This window comes from Tachypleus tridentatus, chromosome 2 (assembly GCF_004210375.1).
Source record: "Tachypleus tridentatus isolate NWPU-2018 chromosome 2, ASM421037v1, whole genome shotgun sequence".
Lineage (NCBI taxonomy): Eukaryota > Metazoa > Arthropoda > Merostomata > Xiphosura > Limulidae > Tachypleus > Tachypleus tridentatus.
This window is the reverse complement of record NC_134826.1, coordinates 27,137,458-27,146,860: the sequence shown is the minus strand read 5'-3', so window position 1 is coordinate 27,146,860 and position 9,403 is coordinate 27,137,458. Positions and strand designations below refer to the sequence as shown.

At 30.2% G+C, this 9,403-nt stretch overlaps 1 long non-coding RNA gene across 1 annotated transcript in view; it reads left to right on the top strand.

Moving 5' to 3' along the window:
- Positions 1–254: 254 nt before the first annotated feature.
- LOC143239758 (uncharacterized) overlaps positions 255–9,403 on the top strand; it is a 30,015-nt gene continuing 20,866 nt past the window's right edge. Inside the window, exon 1 of the long non-coding RNA XR_013021352.1 lies at positions 255–285. This is a non-coding gene — a long non-coding RNA (uncharacterized LOC143239758). The remainder of the gene's footprint in view (positions 286–9,403) is intronic.

Genomic DNA, 9,403 nt, shown 5'->3' with positions numbered 1-9,403 from the left:
AACAGAAATAGTTTTATACGTAACTCAGAACTTTTATTGATAAGCAGAGAACAACGTTTCAACCTTCCGAGGTCGTCTTTAGGTTAATCTTTGTTAACCTGAAGTTGACCTGGAAAACCGAAACGTTGTTCTCTGCTGTATCAGTAAAAGTGTTAATACCCATACCAGTCGTTCTGAGATACATTTTTATTTCAAGATGGGTTTCTCATCATCAAGAGTCTTCTGCGTGTTTTCATACCTATTGAACTGACTATGAACATTTCGTACCAATGTCCACTAACAAAAGTAAGTTGTTTTCATATCTATTGAAGTGACTATAAACATTTCGCACCAATGTCCACTAACAAAAGTAAGTTGTTTTCATATCTATTGAAGTGACTATAAACATTTCGCACCAATGTCCACTAACAAAAGTAGGTGTTTGATATTATCGACTGTCATTCATTTATGTTATTTCTTTTCAAAATAAAGAAAAATACATTAACTGCAATAGAATGATAACAGACATAGTTTTAGTTCTCCGACGTATTTATTTCATTAGCTGTTTAAAAAGAAAGAGCTTTCTTCTCCCAATTTTAAAGACATAGGTTCGAATCCCATCCCAGTAAACATGTTAGCTCCTTCAGCAATGAGGTGTTATAATGGGTTATCAGTCTCATCATTCGCTGGTAAAAGAGTAGCCCAAGAGTTGGCGGTGGGTAATGTTGACTAGCTTCCTTCCCTCTAGACCATCACTGTTACATTAGGGACGGCTAGCGCAGATTGCCCTCATGTAGCTTTGCGCGACATTCAAAACAAACCAAGGAAAATAATTCTGTTAGCAATGATAGACAAGAGGTATGACAGCTGGGCAACATCATCAATCGTCAACACTTGGGTTACTCTTTCGCCAGCGAATAGTGGGATTAACCGTAACATTATTGCGCTCCTGGAAAGGCAAATATGTTCGGAGACTGACCATCACCAGAAGTTGCGACCGGAGATTGATAATTATATTTTTCTTCTTTGTTGAAATACTCATACAAGAAAAACACATTATGGTCACCGCTGTCCTGAGAAGCGCGACTAAGAATGAGAAATAAGTGACCAGACTTAGAAAAGTTTAGATCAGAACCGTTTTTGCAGGTGTATTTCTGTGGCTATTTCGTTAATCAAATACTTGTTTGTTTTGGAATTTCGCACAAAGCTACACGAGGACTATCTGCGCTAGCCGTCCCTAATTTAGCAGTGTAAGACTAGAGGGAAGGCAGCTAGTCATCACCACCCACCGCCAACTCTTGGGCTACTCTTTTACCAACGAATAGTGGGATTGACCGTCTCATTATAACACCCTCACGGCTGAAAGGGCGAACATGTTTTGCGCGACGGGGATGCGAACCCGCGACCTTCAGATTACGAGTCGCACGTCTTAACACGCTTGGCCATGCCGGGCCCCGTTAACCAAATACAGACTTAAAATGTTTATACAATTGTTACGTTGTTTATTTTTCTATAAGAGCAAATAAAAAAACAACAACAAACCTATATAATTTAATATTTGTAGACTAGATTAGAAGTTTAAAACATGGTGTATTTAAATGAATGTAAAATATATTACCTATACTATAAAAAAACAACTACAGTTTTTGGATGACGAGAAGCATCTAGGTTATACAAATACTGCAATATCCCGGTCATAGCCAGGTGATTAAAGTGCTCGATTCGTAACAAACACTTTCTTTCTGTATCGAACTGTATCAGTGATATGTATATAAGAATGTATAACATCCCTGTCACACCAAACATCCTCGCCCTTTCAACCGTGGGGGCGTTATAATGTAACGGTCAATCCCACTATTCGTTGGTAAAAGAGTAACCCAAGAGTTGGCGGTGGGTGGTGATGACTAGCTGCCTTCCCTCTAGTCTTACACTACTAAATTAGTGACGGCTAGCGCAGATAGCCCACGTGTAGCTTTGCGCGATATTTAAAACAAACCAAACCATTCATCGTTGTCAAATATGTATTCTTAAACTTGAATAACACTTTTTTTGAAATATATTCAGTTGCGTTAAAATATAATAACAAAATCAAATATTTCCGTACGTAAGAATTTTATTGAAGTATCTTTATTGTAATGTTTTATAATACTAGATGCAGTATTGTCCATTGGGCAGAAGTTACTCAAATTCATGATTAATGAAAGGTTGTCTTCGGATAAGAAAAAGTTGCGTTTTTTAGACAAAAACACAAAGTGTGGAAAATCAAATCTGCTCCTATTTCTACATGGACCCAACAAACCTTCATATAAAATTTAATGGAATTCCATCAACAGGGGCTGGAGTGATGGTAAAAAAGCACAAAAACACCCATAACAACTGGAAAACTGATGGTTTGTATGTACCCCCGTATGGACTTAATGAACATCCGTACTAGTTTAGGTGAAGGTCCATCCACACCCTGCGAAGTAGTTACGTGGACATACAATAGACAGTACTATTATATTTATACTGATAATAAACAACAGACAGTACTATTATATTTATATTTATATTGATAACAAACAACAGACAGTACTATTATATTTATATTGATAACAGACAATAGACAGTACTATTATATTTATATTGATAACAGACAATAGACAGTACTATTATATTTATATTGATAACAGACAATAGACAGTACTATTATATTTATACTGATAACATACAACAGACAGTACTATTATATTTATAATGATAACAGACAATAGACAGTACTATTATATTTATATTGATAACAGACAGTACTATTATATTTGTATTGATAACAGACAGTATTATTGTATTTATACTGATAATAAACAACAGACAGTACTATTATATTTATATTGATAACAGACAACAGACAGTACTATTATATTTATATTGATAACAGACAACAGACAGTACTATTATATTTATATTGATAACAGACAATAGACAGTACTATTATATTTATATTGATAACAGACAACAGACAGTACTATTATATTTATATTGATAACAGACAACAGACAGTACTATTATATTTGTATTGATAACAGACAACAGACAGAACTATTATATTTGTATTGATAACAGACAACAAACAGTACTATTATATTTATATAGATAACAGACAATACTATTATATTTATATTGATAACAGACAATAGACAGTACTATTATATTTGTATTGATAACAGACAATACTATTATATTTGTATTGATAACAAACAACAAACAGTACTATTATATTTATATTGATAACAGACAACAGACAGTACTATTATATTTGTATTGATAACAGACAATACTATTATATTTGTATTGATAACAGACAATACTATTATATTTATATTGATAACAGACAATAGACAGTACTATTATATTTGTATTGATAACAGACAACAGACAGTACTATTATATTTATATTGATAACAGACAGTACTATTATATTTGTATTGATAACAGACAGTATTATTATATTTATACTGATAATAAACAACAGACAGTACTATTATATTTATACTGATAATAAACAACAGACAGTACTATTATATTTATATTGATAACAGACAATAGACAGTACTATTATATTTATATTGATAACAGACAACAGACAGTACTATTATATTCATATTGATAACAGACAGTATTATTATATTTATATTGATAACAGACAATAGACAGTACTATTATATTTATATTGATAACAGACAACAGACAGTACTATTATATTTATATTGATAACAGACAACAGACAGTACTATTATATTTATATTGATAACAGACAACAGACAGTACTATTATATTTGTATTGATAACAGACAACAGACAGTACTATTATATTTATATAGATAACAGACAATACTATTATATTTATATTGATAACAGACAATAGACAGTACTATTATATTTGTATTGATAACAGACAATACTATTATATTTGTATTGATAACAAACAACAAACAGTACTATTATATTTATATTGATAGCAGACAACAGACAGTACTATTATATTTATATTGATAACAGACAGTACTATTATATTTGTATTGATACCAGACAGTATTATTATATTTATACTGATAATAAACAACAGACAGTACTATTATATTTATATTGATAACAGACAATAGACAGTACTATTATATTTATATTGATAACAGACAACAGACAGTACTATTATATTTATATTGATAACAGACAGTACTATTATATTTATATTGATAACAGACAATAGACAGTACTATTATATTTATATTGATAACAAACAACAGACAGTACTATTATATTTATATTGATAACAGACAATAGACAGTACTATTATATTTATATTGATAACAGACAACAGACAGTACTATTATATTTATATTGATAACAGACAACAGACAGTACTATTATATTTGTATTGATAACAGACAACAGACAGTACTATTATATTTGTATTGATAACAGACAACAGACAGTACTATTATATTTATATAGATAACAGACAATACTATTATATTTATATTGATAACAGACAATAGACAGTACTATTTTATTTGTATTGATAACAGACAATACTATTATATTTGTATTGATAACAGACAACAGACAGTATTATTATATTTATACTGATAATAAACAACAGACAGTACTATTATATTTATATTGATAACAGACAATAGACAGTACTATTATATTTATATTGATAACAGACAACAGACAGTACTATTATATTTATATTGATAACAGACAGTACTATTATATTTATATTGATAACAGACAGTGCTATTATATTTATATTGATAACAGACAATAGACAGTACTATTATATTTGTATTGATAACAGACAATACTATTATATTTGTATTGATAACAAACAACAAACAGTACTATTATATTTATATTGATAACAGACAACAGACAGTACTATTATATTTGTATTGATAACAGACAATACTATTATATTTGTATTGATAACAGATAATACTATTATATTTATATTGATAACAGACAATAGACAGTACTATTATATTTGTATTGATAACAGACAATACTATTATATTTGTATTGATAACAGACAATACTATTATATTTATATTGATAACAGACAATAGACAGTGCTATTATATTTATATTGATAACAAACAACAAACAGTACTATTATATTTGTATTGATAACAGACAATAGACAGTACTATTATATTTGTATTGATAACAAACAACAGACAGTACTATTATATTTATATTGATAACAGACAATAGACAGTACTATTATATTTATATTGATAACAGACAATAGACAGTACTATTATATTTATATTGATAACAGACAACAGACAGTACTATTATATTTGTATTGATAACAAACAACAAACAGTACTATTATATTTATATTGATAACAGACAATAGACAATACTATTATATTTATATTGATAACAGACAATAGACAGTACTATTATATTTGTATTGATAACAGACAACAGACAGTACTATTATATTTGTATTGATAACAAACAACAAACAGTACTATTATATTTATATTGATAACAGACAACAAACAGTACTATTATATTTATATTGATAACAGACAACAGACAGTACTATTATATTTGTATTGATAACAGACAACAGACAGTACTATTATATTTGTATTGATAACAGACAACAAACAGTACTATTATATTTATATTGATAACAGACAATAGACAGTACTATTATATTTGTATTGATAACAGACAACAGACAGTACTATTATATTTATATTGATAACAGACAACAGACAGTACTATTATATTTGTATTGATAACAAACAACAAACAGTACTATTATATTTATATTGATAACAAACAACAAACAGTACTATTATATTTATATTGATATCAGACAACAGACAGTACTATTATATTTATATTGATAACAGACAACAGACAGTACTATTATATTTGTATTGATAACAAACAACAGACAGTACTATTATATTTGTATTGATAACAGACAATACTATTATATTTGTATTGATAACAAACAACAGACAGTACTATTATATTTATATTGATAACAGACAACAAACAGTACTATTATATTTGTATTGATAACAAACAACAAACAGTACTATTATATTTGTATTGATAACAAACAACAGACAGTACTATTATATTTGTATTGATAACAAACAACAAACAGTACTATTATATTTGTATTGATAACAGACAATAGACAGTACTATTATATTTATATTGATAACAGACAATAGACAGTACTATTATATTTATATTGATAACAGACAACAGACAGTAGTATTATATTTGTATTGATAACAGACAATACTATTATATTTGTATTGAGAACAAACAACAGACAGTACTATTATATTTATATTGATAACAGACAATAGACAGTACTATTATATTTATATTGATAACAGACAACAAACAGTACTATTATATTTGTATTGATAACAGACAACAGACAGTACTATTATATTTATATAGATAACAGACAACAGACAGTACTATTATATTTATATAGATAACAGTAAAACATTATGTACGAGTATAGAGTAGTTATGAAGCCAGGTAACCTCAAGTGTCTTGAAAATCGTAAGGTATATTGGAAAATATCCAACCACACAATAATTTAATGGTGTTTGATTTGATGATATAAGCATAAATATCATTGTTATAATATACAACAATAAAAAGAACAATGATATCGATAATACAGTGAAGATATTAGTTTAATTATATCTGTGTTAGTTATTCACCCTGAGTAAATATTAAATAATCAAGTTCTTAATAAGCAGGATATTACAAAAAACACTTCCTTTGTTATATCTCCAACATTTGGATTATATCTAAACTAGGAAATGTACAAGTTATGTGAAGTGTACGTAATCTACAAAACATAGAGTGTAAGCTATTTAGATCATGTCTAATCTAGTAAATTTAATTTACCAGAATGTCGATTAAATCCAGCCCTGGAAGTGTAGTGTAAAAGTTATATTTTATTATATATTTTAATTGTACATACAGCATTAAAGAACCCCATTTTGCAAAGTCACAGTTTCAATTATCAGTCTTAATGTTTGAAAACTTTTAATTGTTTTAAATTAAATTTTCTATTAGCAGGAAGGTGAAACTACACCTTATAGTAGGAATGAACCTTTTTATAACATTTTTGTTACCTAAAGGTTAAGCAATCTTCGCAGCTCGAAGGAACACTATTGCTAGTCATGACGTCATTTGTGTTACCTAGAGATTTAGTACTTTTCGCACCACGTAGGGATAGCGGCCAATCATGTCATTTTTTTTCCCTACACTTCCAGCACTGCTTGCAGAATGAAGGATATTTTTAGCTGACCAGGACAAAAGTTGTTTTTTTATTTAGACTTTAAGCAATCTTTGCAACATGAAGTGAAACACTTAAAAACAAACATCTGAGGAATGTGTATTGGTAATTATGAAAAAATTTGTGTCATAACCATGTCACGCGAGCGCACCTAATTTCTGAACAGCATTCTGCACCATCGCCATCTATAGTCATTTATGTGCACCATTATGGTCCAACAGGAATGCAATTTATCGATGCAGACTGTTGAAAAGAAATGGAAACATTTCAAGAAAACCTTACAAATATTGAGAAAACAACAGTTTTTATCTCAAAATACATCGTACCAAAAATGTATAAGAGTATTACCAATAGGAAAAGAAATATATAAATTATTTACTAGAAAACGTTAAATATTGCTTTGAATCATAACGTTCCAGGACTTGAAGCCAACTTGTATTTTCCAACTTGAGGTACTTTGATTCCTAAAGGCTAGAAAAGCAAGGACTACGATGTTATTTCAGCTTTTGAACAGCATAGTAGTCCTAACTTGTCGTCTATTGTTATCCCAGCTAGTTGCTTTTATTTAATAAGAAAACAAAACTACCTTAGTTGTGAAGAATAGGTGTGGCTAAAAGAGGACCGAGTGTTTGACTTAACGAAATGGAATCGAAATTGGTTAAACTGGTAACTACCCTTGTGGCATTGTTAATAACTTTAAAACAACTGTTCACTCAGAAGACAGATAGGCCGTGCTTCTGCTTCATCTTGGGGCTTGATGGTGGGTTAAACAAAAAACCTTTTAGTGTTAAGTGAAGCCGTGCTAAACAAACTACATCGATAAGTCACGTTACCAATCTGTACAGCCAGGAACAAGAAACTTTAAAAACATGTGCTTGGCTGTTTGTTCCACCTTGATATGGTGCGTTGAATAACCAGCTGTTTAAGTTTATGACCTGTTTATTTACTATGTACGTTTCTGAATGTTTAACGAATAAACTATTTCAGTGATTACTTTAACAGGTGTTTAAGTATATGTTATGAACTGTAGCTAATCTGTTTAAATAATCATTCACCACCCAGACTAAGTGATTGTTTTGACTTCTACTGGTAATGTGAAAAGCAGTTTATCGATACTATATATTCACAGTTGGCCTGGCATGGCCAGATGGTTAAGGCACTCGACTCGTAATCTGAAGGTAGCGGGTTCGAATCCCCGTCATACCAAATTTGCTCGCCCTCTCAGCCATGGGAACTTTTTAATATGACGGTCAATTCCATTATTCGTTGGTAAAAGAGTAGCCCAAGAGTTGGCGGTGGGTGGCGATGACTAACTGCCTTCCCTCTAGTCTTACCTTACAAAATTAGGAACGGTTAGCGCAGATAGCCCTCTTGTAGCTTTACGTGAAATTCAAAGCAAACAAACAAACTAATGACAATAATACAGAGTACTGTCTCTTGCTTATAGCTAATTAAACAGTAGCGAAAGTGTGAGGACTTCTGTACTTTGTTTATTCACCATATTTTGTAATAGTTGCACTCTATTATGTTGCTAAGCCTGCAACATTCAGATAAACCTTTGATTTACCAATCTTTCCCTCGTAGTTGTGCATGTGTTTTTTGTGGAATACAGATGACTACATTTTTTCTACTCTGTATGGCACTCTTAATTTGTTTAATTTCTATGACCTGCCGTACAAAATGGGTTTGGACAATGAACAAGACTTTACAAAATATTGTAAGAAACTGCTCGTAGCCTTTTTTAACTTGTCCAGATGATGTTAAGCTATTAATATCTACTAATGCACGTTCAGATTCAGTTACATTAATATCTTTTAGTTCTTGCCAAGTCCTTTGTCATCAAGAGAAACATCCGTGATGACTATATCAATATGGTAACAAGTTAAAGTTATGTCATTCAAATTTCCATCTGATCCTATGAACATTTAGGAAGATTCTGCCATAATCTCCATCATCTAGAGTATTGTTGTATAGAAGCTACTCTGACAAGTGCCATAATCTTCATCATCTAGAGCAGGGGTTCTTAACCAGGGGTGCGAAGATGATTCCCAAGGGGTGCGAGGATGCCCATGAATAATTAAA